Source organism: Prinia subflava, chromosome 3 (assembly GCF_021018805.1).
Source record: "Prinia subflava isolate CZ2003 ecotype Zambia chromosome 3, Cam_Psub_1.2, whole genome shotgun sequence".
NCBI lineage: Eukaryota > Metazoa > Chordata > Aves > Passeriformes > Cisticolidae > Prinia > Prinia subflava.
The window spans coordinates 100,320,646-100,331,703 of NC_086249.1; the positions used below are offsets into that span (position 1 = coordinate 100,320,646).

Here is an 11,058-nt window from a genome sequence, read left to right on the forward strand (position 1 = left end):
ACAGAAGGCAAACACACTATTTAAACAGAAACAAAGCCTTCGATTTATTTCATTATTTACTAAGTGCTGCCATGGTGCTCAGTGCTACATAAACATTCCCTGCCCCGGGTTATTAATACTACCAGGCACAAGCAGGTTCAAGGCTCAAAACACCTCACATGAGATATTCCCAGGACAAGAGCTTTAAGGACAAGTTAAAAGGACAAGGTATCCATAGAGGGATCCTGTTAATGAAATGTCAGGCTTCAAAAATAGCTGTGTGTTCCAATAAGAAGAAATTCACATTTGAGGACCCAGCTCTCCCCTCATCCCATATAACCACCCCTCACTGACTATTGCTGTGACACAGTTCTGCCCTGTTGTGTGTGAGCGATGCCAGTCTGGCCTTTTCTTTGTGTCATAAGCAACATCCACCCCTCCAACAAATATGGAGAGCTAGTAGGAGATCAGATTTTGGGGCTTGAACTGCATAATGATCCCATGAATAGGGAGAATGAGAAGGTTTTGGTCTTCAGACTGTACAGCTCTGGAAATGCTGGGGAGTCACTGCAGGGTCCCCAGCACGTGTCACCAGTGGGTGGGCAGTAAAATGGCAAATGTTCTGGAGGAAAGAAAGGACTGTTGAAGGGCATGTCTTTAACTCTCACAGAAGTCACTAAAGGAGACAAGCTATTTGGAGGCACCCCTCAAAAGAAAAAGGAGTATTTTACTTCAAGATAACTGAAACGCATTATAAATTCTTGAGAAAGGCTGGGAAAATTGTTCTTAAACACATCAGGTTGAAATAACCCCAAAGGTATACACTTCCTCGATGAAAACATCAGTGAGTATTAAGAAAATTGTGTATGCATGCTTAGGTCAGTGAAGATTACATCTTATGTAAGGCCACTTAAAAGACAGAGCTCTCACAAGAATTACAAATTATCTCAGGCCCATGAAAATCATCCTGGTTTTAATTACAACATTAAAGATAAATCCACAAAATTGTAACTTCTGCTGGCATAGCAAGCAATGATTATAAATCTGGACAAAGGATCACACAGAAATTGTAAGTAATGACTGTGAGAGATTTCAGTACTAGCTATTTTTGTCTTCAGAAATGTTGTTCATTTCAAAAAGTCATTAGCACTTGTGCTCAGCCAAACTTGCTCATAAGACTAAGCAAGATTTCTTAACATAAACTGTCCTTAAAAGGACACTGTCAGCTTCAAACTAGCCAGTTTTTAAGAAGAATTTTAAAGATGTTTCAGTACATGAATCCCTGGGCTGATGCCTGTCCTTTTATCACAGTATTTTACCTTTTTTTTTTTTTTCTCTGTTGCTTTACCTTGCCCTTTTGCTGCATCAAAGACACCACATAAGCTCAGGGAACCAAAAAATACGGAGGTGAAACTGAGAGCCTGGAAAGCACTGTAAAAAGCTGAAAACAAGCCAGAGGAGCTAAACAAAGAACTGAAAAGATGTATCTCCTTTTATTAATTTTCAGTTCCACATATTGTTTGGGAAAGAGACAAAAAATATCAGGTAGTGATGTCCCTGAACTTAAAGTTTAATTACAGCCAATACTGCAATAAAAAAGTGGAAAGATGGACAAAATTAAAATTATCTTCTGATATTATGATGACTTTGAAACAAATATTTTTTAAAAGACAAAAATTCAGCCAAAGCAAGAGTTTAGCATGGTGTAGAACAGGCATACAATAGAGTTCCTCTATCCTGGCACTTTACACCAGAAGTTTGTTATGTATATCATGATCCAATGTCATGATGGAGGTGACAGTTCAGTGGGTACTGAGGGGCAAACTGGGAGACGAGTCCCTCAGATCATCAGACAAGAGTTACACAACACTTTAATGCATTTTATTGTATTACATTTGTGCCAGAGCCCTGTCCTGCCAGTGGGATTTGTATAGCTGGGCCCTTCCTCTTGCTGAGACCCTAAATGACAGCAACACGAATTGTTCAGTAAGGCTGGCACTACAAGGCTGGGGCCTGAACTGGTGGAACAAGGGAATAGTTGAACAGGGTGGAAAGTTCTCCAAGGCTAAAGGTCTAGAGTTTAAACCACACTGCTTCTGCCAGGTTTATCTCAGTACTACTCATATAATTAGTACCACTCAGGAAAAAACTCCCCTGACTTTCTGATTCTAGCCATACTGTCATTTGGCCTGGAGTGTGACAAGGATAATTGTGTTTATGCAACTTTTGGTGATGACTTCTTGGGAAGATAATTGCAAAAATGGAAAAACCCTAACTCTTCCTGCCCATTAGAATAGTCTAGATGCCAGAAATACTGTGACTGACTAGACAGAAACTTGTACAACTGGACCTGTACAATAAATAGTATCAACATGCTGATAAATAGGAATTCACACCATTAAAATACCAGCAAAGAATCAGCTCCTATGAGAGTGGAAAGCAGGGGTGGGTGAAGAGATAGAACTGCTGAGAGTGGGGTGGGTACATCTGCAGTGTAATCCCTTCCCTTCTCCCGACCCCTTTTTAGCAACTCCTTTGTCAGATTCCAAACACTATTGCCCTTCTGAAATGAACATGAATCCACCTGGAACCTTTGTTTGGGCTTTTCTTACCTTCTGCATTGGCTTGAGAAGGGCTGCAAGGAGAGCCCTGAGAAACACAGCGAGCCTTGCCCAGTCCAGTGCCAGCTTTACTCCAGATGAAGAGGTGTGGAGCTGGTAATCCAGACCATCCACACAAAATTAATTCCATGCATAAACAAGCATGCATATGAGCCTGTCATTATAGGCTCCTACCACGTAACTTCAGCTGCCTAACGTTGAACAGGCAGCAGGTGAAAGCCCCGTTGGAGGTGCTGTGTCTCCCGTTGACTCAGCAGGATGACAAACCTCCTCACTGGTGCCTACAGCCAGCCTGGCCCTGCTCCCCCTCCCACTGTGCCAATCCCTCCCCAGGCACTTTTCCATATGCAGCAGGCAACTCACATGCTGCATATACATCACTCCTGGTGCCTGCTGCTATCCTACAGACATTTATAAAATAGTTATTTGGAAATGGCAGAGCTGCTTAAAGAGACAGCCTGCTAAATCTTGGGATACAACCCTTCTTTCTCCTTTGCTTTCTTCTTTCCATTTCTCTTCTCTGCTGCTCCTGTCCAGAATTTGGCACTGCTGTAAAAGTTGTTGTGCCAGAGGGTTTAAAAAATTAAGATAACCTTCTCCTGTTTTATAGAGGTCCATCCATGAAGACCAGAATTTTCTATCCTGCAACAGTAAAGAGTTAATATCCCTGAGATATTCTACTGTTGTACATCTGTAAAAAAGAAGCCAAAGCAAACCTAAAAGAATTTAGTATGGAAAACATATTCCAGCTTCAATGACACACTGGGGTTTTGTTTAGGTTTCTTCATTACAATGACTCACAGTATGTAAACTTCACATGCAGTTACTGAAGTCATGTGTCTGCCTTATTTTAGCTTCAAAAACAGCAGCAATGCCAACATCCTTTGCTGCCTTTGAGACTTGACAAGTCCTGAAAGCCAACAATGCTATGGTCCCATTGTAAGCACTGTGTTGCTTTTTCACCCTTTGGCTAGAAAATAAAGGTGATGATTCTCCAGGTGAGCCTTCTCCACCTCAGGTGCTCCTTTCAGTACCCTGGCACTGGTGATGCTGGCTGGACTCTGCTGCTGTCAGCAATGGAGGGATCCCCGTTTGGGATGGTCTGACAAAAGGATGTCTCATTCTCTGTCTCTCCTGCCTCCAGCAGAAGTGAACCATGCACAGGTAAAATCAGCAGAGTTCTTAGTGCTGGAAATTCCACTGCTACTTTCATTACTGGAGCTGTTCCAATCTGAAGTCCAGTTAGGGTGAGGGGAGTTCCCACCCCTCTCCACCTTTCAGCTAGGCCCGGCAGAAGGCTTAAAGTAAGCAGAGAGATTCCTGCTGCTCCCATTCCCCAGGTGAGTCTCGTGCAGTGCAGCTCTCCAGTCCCATTCAGGGAGCCAGCAGATTCCCCTGGCTCCAGTGGGAGAGCAGTGCCTGTTCTTGCAGGTATAAAAAGGCAGCGTGCAGTCATCTATATAAAGAATGTTCTTCAGATGGGTTATGTACAAACTGCCTGATGGCAAGGGTATCAAATGAAGGTCGAACATCAGAGACCTTTCGGCTATTACGAAATATGACTCATGGATTAGTTAACTGCCTGTCAGATTTTCCATTATGAAATTTAACCACAGCCCATATCTGCACAGCAGCAACACCTGTAGAAGTGCAAACAAACAAGGGGTTATATATGTACTTGCAGTGAAATGGGTCAGCAGATGAGCTACGGTATCAAAAGAACAATTTTCCTTATTAATGAACTATTAGCTTAGGAACAAAAATGAGAGAAGGGGGAGAAAATGCTGTGGGAGTAAAAAAAACATTGTTTTGAAGTTTCTGTTGGCCAAAGAATATGCAAGATAAATCTTTACAGTTCAATTGTATCAGATGAATCAACATAAAAATTCCCCTCTGCAGAATATTATTATTATAGCCATAATGAATATCTGTGCTTCCTAATCCAAGCATTTGCTTTTCATGAGCAGAAGTCAAAAAGCAACTATTCCTGTTCTTGAAAATGACTATTTAGATGTTAAACTAAAAAAAGAAGAACATAATAAATTTTATTTCTGAAAATCAGTGAAAAGATTTAGCCATTTGGTGGAAGACCCCCATAATTCTCTCAGCAGGTTGTCTGGAGCTGTCTGTAAATTCAGAAATGCAGATGTGCTCTGAAGGTTCACCATAGGAAGTGGGGCTTTTGACCTGTGTGTCACTGGTTTGACTCCACAGGTGAGAGAGACTCAGCTCAGCTAATTTTAGATGTCTACAGTGTCTATCAATACATCTGAGCCTCTTGCCCTGTAGGCAATTTAAAGGTATGTCTTATCTAATCTATTTTAAATATCTACCTTAGGATGAGATGATTCATGACCTCGGTGTCTTTTTCTTGCTGTGGCTGTATCAGGGGCCTGGCTTGGTGGGAGAGCCTTCTATATGGCCAGAGATGAACCCTGCCTGAAAGCTCTGCCCCCTCAAGGCCAGTAGTTTATGTGAAATAATTTGGTTAACACAGCTCCTTGCTATTGCAATGGTTTATCCATATCACAAAGCCACCACCACATCTGGCACAAATGAATGCTAGCAGGCTGAAACAGCCTAGAGGCTACTGATTAAAGAGGAAACCTGAACCACTTTGATGGATTTCATCATTACTTCCTATTCTTGCCTCTAGAGATGTTCCAGATCACAAAGTAGGCATGGAGTTCTCACTCCTCCTACCACTGTGGCATCTAATCTATGAAGACATAAGTCTCCATTTCCATGCCTGTCAGTCCAGCTCATTTCATAAACACCACATTCATTTAAATGCTAAACTGCTGCTCTACAAGAAGTTCAGAAGACATAAATTGTAAGGCACAATGAAAAACAATTCAGTCTCAAGAAGCAAAGTCTGAAGAGAGGCAAAATAGCAGCACACAAATACATAAAAAGCTACTGCAAAGAGGAAGGAAATAAACTATTCTTCCTGTTTACTATGGAGACTTAAGTTACTCCACAGTGAGGTGACATACAACAAGCTGTGCAGCCACTCCTCACAGCTGAAGAGCAGCACTTTTCCACCTTTTAGACAATGGGGAAGTCACCAGGAGCTGCTGTCTCACAGAGAGGCAGCAGCAGCTCCTACCTCACTGCAGGCACTGAGCTGCCTGCCTTGGAAAGGGGTGGGAGGCTTACAGCTCCACCGTGTCCGTGGGTGTCTGAAAGGATCCAGGAGCCCTTGGTTCACTAAGCAGCTTTTCAGCCTCAGCATGAAGCAGGGGTTCCTTCCTCACAGCTGAGGAGCACAGGCTGTGCTGGTGACAGCATCCTGGGGCCCTGACCCTTAGCAGAAACCAGTCAGGGTTGGGAGCCCTCCCTGGGTTTGGGGATGCAGTTGGTATTCTGGAGATCCAGTCTGATGAGCATCCACCCAGAGTGGATGGATATATTTAGTCTTAAGGCAGTGTGATGGACTAGATGTCTCCAAAACCCTTTATCTTTAATTATTTAAGTGGAAAGGTTGCAATATGCACACTGAAGCCTGAGCTAAGCCTCTTAAAGGGAGTGGGCCAGAGCTCCAGCTGTGTGACCTGCACTGCTGACCAAAGGCAGCAAGAGGGACAGGGTGGCCTTTGAAGACTCATCTAGAAAATGAGAGACTTTTCTCCTGACAGTAAATTTTTAAATAAAACCTGCCTTTCAGATGGCAGGTTCTTTCTCTACTGTCATCTGAAAGATGGGTGCTTCTGGGTGCTTCTCTTTACTACTCCTTGTTCTTCTATAGAAAATACTGCTCCAACATGGTAAAAACAAGGTAGAAAACAATAGGAGAGGTGGGGATGAGGGTGGAAGGGGAAGAAAGTGATTTAATTTAAAATAAAACCAGAAACAAAACAGGTTTCACTCAGCCACATTCATATTCTCACACTCACAAGAGCAGCCACTGGGCACCTAGCCAAAATGTTTAAGCCATTTAACCAAAAATCCAGGCAACATGAAGTTTGTGCCCAGGTAATGGCTCCAGGATCTGTGTGATGCCATAGAGAACACAAGGGATATCAGCTCTGGAGTCCTGGGTTATTCTTGGATTGGTGACTATGCACAGGGTTTGGGTATCTTTTTGTAGCTCTTTGGAACTGTCAGCATCTCCACTTGTCTCAGCTCTGGCAGTCATCACGATTAACCATGTTTTTACAGATCTGAATGCCCTGAGGGACAGCAGGTCGATGCCCTGTGGTCTTGATGACCTGCTAACCTGGTGACATTAACTCAGGCCACCAACCTTTGTGTTACAAGTCCCTACACCACTCCCATTCCCTTGCTGGTGATCCTTCCCCTGCCAAGTGACAGAACCTTGCCCTGTAGCAAGAGTGAGTAAAATAGGAAGAGGGACCTTCTTCCCCCTTTGCCCCAAAGATCAGTGTTGGGTTTGCTTCATGGTCTTCATGATTTGTCCTTTCAGTTCCTGGCAGGGCTGTGGGGAGCTCGGAGTATCCTCAGGACCCTGACAATCCCTCAACTGTCAGAGTCATCATCTCAATAAGGAGCAACACCGGGCATTCCTCAGATGGCTGAGGCCACACTCCTAACCCAAGCACTCCTGGCAGCTGCACCACATTGCACAACCACCATCTGCAAAGGGCAGGCCTTGCCAGGTGCTCACAGCTGGCAGCTGAAGTCAAACTCTTGCACACCAGAGGGGAGAGTGCTGGCAAGTGGTACTTGGTCAGTGACGCTCTGAAGGGCTCTCAAAGAAGAGTCTAATGTTACATTTATGTTACATAACATAAAAGTTACTCTTGGTATTTAGAAAAGCCTTACAGAAACTGAAATGAGAAACATTAGTGCCTCCCTCAAAGTATAACTGATGCTGATTAATGTAGGAGCCATCTTGACTAGGTGCCTATTTTGATTTAGGCAATTATGAGCTTACTAGTTCAAACCAGTTTGCAATGAGAATGTGAATCCAAGATTTACTGATGTGTCTCTTTCCTTTCTTCTTATGCCTAAAAGTCTCTCTTCTTTTGTCTTCATCATTTCTTCTTTGGGCTTACCTACAAGAGAAAGGCACACTCATAAAACTACAATCTACTTGTAAACCAGTATTTAACTCCAGGCATTCATTCATTCAAAGAAGGGCAGTAAATGGGTACTCACGACTTTGCCGTACTGAACAACACCATACTGTAATTTTTGGGGGCAAAGGACGCCGTTTTTAATACCTACATGAACAGAGTGGAAGGAAATACCTTGCACAGAGGCAGCAGTTCCTATTTCTGTCCTCTGAGTGCTGTGGATTGGGATGTCCTGGTAGGAAAAAGGCTGCAGTGGGCAAGAGCTGCTTCACAGCCCAAGCCAGGGCAGTGACAGCAGCAGCCACCTCTGTCCAGCAGATTGCGGCTCCTGCAGAGCCCCAGTCTTTCTTCCCATTTGGAGGTTACAGTCTGCAGAAGGAGCTGCTGGACTCTCTTTGTTCTGATGTAGGAAAACTTAGTGCTTTGCAAGTTCTTCCTGTTCCTAATTGACCTGATCTAACCTGAAATAAGCCATTTGTATTTCTGCAGAGGAATACCAGGGAGTCCACATGGCCTTTTGCCCAGGTTTAATGTAATTTCTTTAAAGCAAACTGCAAATTAATAGCAGTGTAACTTTCCTGTGCAGGCAAGCCCTTAATCTAATTAGAACATGGAAAACAGCATTTGGGAAGACACAGCAGTGCATAAACTTGAAGAGTGAAAGAGGGAGGCAATATAATTTCGAGACCAGTGGGGATGATGGAGAAATCTGAATGCAGAGAAGTCTGAATGCAGAGAAATAAAAAATTATTAAGGTTTTAAAAATCCAAGCTAGCAAGGAATCCCAGGATATGAAAAAATAGAGCCCAACTCAGGAATTTTCAATGTTCAGAGAATTGCCACATTCTCTCCATTCACTTTTCCACTCAGGACAACAACCCTTGTCATTTTAGTCAAAAAACATTCTCTCTTCCATCCCCTAAAAGTCTGAGTCCACATTCATGGCCTCATTTCTCCCTGTTTCTGATCCTCATGTAACAAGAAGAAATAAGAACAAAACTATGCTTGTACTTCCTCAGTTCCCACAGAAGCCTGTGACTACTTGATCTCGTCATTAAACCATTACAGAAAATAAAAATAGGACTTCATTAAAGAAAGAAAAAGAGAGAGAGAGAAGCCTTGAATGCTGCCTCAGACAAGGACTAGTGTATATTCGAAGGCACTAATTTTTTTGTGTGTATCCCTGCTCTAGAGTCATAGCTTATAAAACTTCCCAATTCTGTCTCTCCTTTCAGATAAGAATCCCTGCATTCTGCAAACAGTCTTTTGTGGTTTTTCAGGACAAGATGAGAATTTCTTTGAAGCCTGAAAACAAACTCCAGGCATCTCTTCAGAGAATCATCATGAATCTGCTCTTCACTAAGCTCCCTCCAATCAACTGTGTGCATTTTACCTCCCAGAAAATGGAACATGGAGAGACAAGGGAAGGGGAGCCAGCAGGGCTTGGGTGGCAGCACACTGGCCAAAGGACAGGGCAGCTCTTAATCAGATTGCCTTTTAATTCTTCACATGACTTAAAGGCATTATGTGCTAAGATTGAGGATACAGGTGAATCCAGTAAAGGCAGTGATAGAACAAAGCGTTGCAGCATGGGGAGTATTTTGTCAATATTCTGTCAAATGCTGTCCAGGCACAGTTTAGTAATCACTAAATCATGCCAGTGAGAGGAATCCTTGGCTTCAGTGCAATGTCTTTGTCCCACACACTAAAATTCTGCCTTTTGATGCCTAAAAATGTCCACAGAAATTTGGGAACTGATGGAGCATGTGGAAGTCATGCTGCTAAAGACAGATCTCTGATATTAATGAGAGATATTCATTGTTGACTAAAGGCTGTTTCCAAATCCCTTGGCTAACTTGTGGCTGCACAACATTAAATTTATATTTTGATTGCCCTGCCATTTTACAGTATGAAAGACTCATAAAAATATGGTATGAGTTCTTAGCCTCATAGGCAGCTGTGTAGAACAAGAAACAGGTCTTCACTACTGCAACTTGAGAATTACATCTGCGGTAGGATTAATCTTTTATCACACTCTGGGTGTCTGACCTGCTTTACCATTAGTAAAATACCTTCTTTCCTAAGAAGGGGGTCCATAGTTGTGTATAATGAGAAATCTGCTTGTTAAGATGGTCAGTAGTGTAGGACCTGTTGATAGTTTCAAAATGGATAAGGAAACTCGTGTACACAAGGCCAGAGTCTGTCAGCATTGGGTAAAAACACTTCAAAAGTCCGATATAACTTCATAAACACACTGACTTCACAACACATACATGGCTTGGTGGCAGTGGGTGATATTTGCCTCCTAAGGCAACCTCCTCAAGACTCACAGAGCTGCATTTCTGGCTGTTTTGGGGCTATCAGTGCAGCCTTTCAGAACACCTACCAGATGGGGTTCTGTAGGGGAAGGAATACCAGATTTGGCAATTTGCTGGGATTTAAGAACTCAGTGTCCAAGCGCTCGCCAGTGTCAGGTTTTGAGGCGCTTTGGTTGAGCCCATTGGCAAAAACTTGCCTGAGTTTAAAGTGAGCAGTTTGTGAGGACTCTGGTGTTGACTCAAGCGCTCAGGAGCTGCTCAGCTTCCTCCAGGGAATTGTGTCTGAGTCAGCTGTGGGAGAATTAAAAGTGAAACTGAGAATAGTCCTGCCTAGTGCAGATGGCAACTCGGAGGGAAAACTGACTTCTCCAAGAACTGACTTCCCTGCCTGCAGGATCAGGCTTTCAATTGCTGTGATACTTCTAAAACTTGCACAGCAACGGATTAATTAATGTCATTTTCTGGTGCATATGAATGATCACAAACGACGCCCTTGTTTGTAAAATGCTGCAGACCTTGCAGGGATTTAAAGGGAATGACAGAATTGTTTACAATTTTGAATTGTCTACAAAGTTGTAAGAAGAAAAGGAATTAAAAGCATTATTTGAAACTTGCTTTCAAAAAACCCAAAATTTGGGCGTACACCCAGTAATAGCTTCTTAAAGGACACAGAAACTTTTTTCCTTTTAACTCTCAGGCAGCCTCGATGAAGAAACCTGCGAGCTTTTAATTTATACAAATAGGTGTACCTAGGGAAGAAATACAAGCATAAATCTTTAACTCTGGAGCTGTAGCTGGACGGAGAAGTGTTATGGAAGGTGAAAGCAGAAGACTGGTAAATGTTTTGTTTTAGACCAGAGCATCGCAAAATTGTGTGGTTTGCCTGTGAGAAGCATGTGTTGCTCATTCAAGGACTTGTTTGTGGATGTTTAAATCTTGTAGGACCTAATTCTGCAACAGGAAGACTTTGGTTCTAGAGCTCAAATTTTAAGGGCAAGGAAAAACCTAGGCAGGGATGGGCTGTTTAATGCATGAGTACTGTGGAAAAGTTCGGTCTTGTTTTCAAATCCCATGGTGAATCATCCTTCTGGAGAATGGATC

At 42.8% G+C, this 11,058-nt stretch overlaps 1 long non-coding RNA gene across 2 annotated transcripts; it reads left to right on the forward strand.

The window, feature by feature from the left end:
• Positions 1-3,205: 3,205 nt before the first annotated feature.
• LOC134548687 (uncharacterized) lies at positions 3,206-9,588 on the forward strand. 2 transcript variants are annotated; one of them, XR_010079865.1, is made up of 3 exons: positions 3,206-3,764; positions 4,815-4,900; positions 8,920-9,588. It is a non-coding gene; the product is annotated as an uncharacterized LOC134548687 (long non-coding RNA). The 2 variants fall into 2 exon arrangements; XR_010079866.1 differs by lacking the exon at positions 8,920-9,588 and adding an exon at positions 7,027-7,597.
• Positions 9,589-11,058: the final 1,470 nt, after the last annotated feature.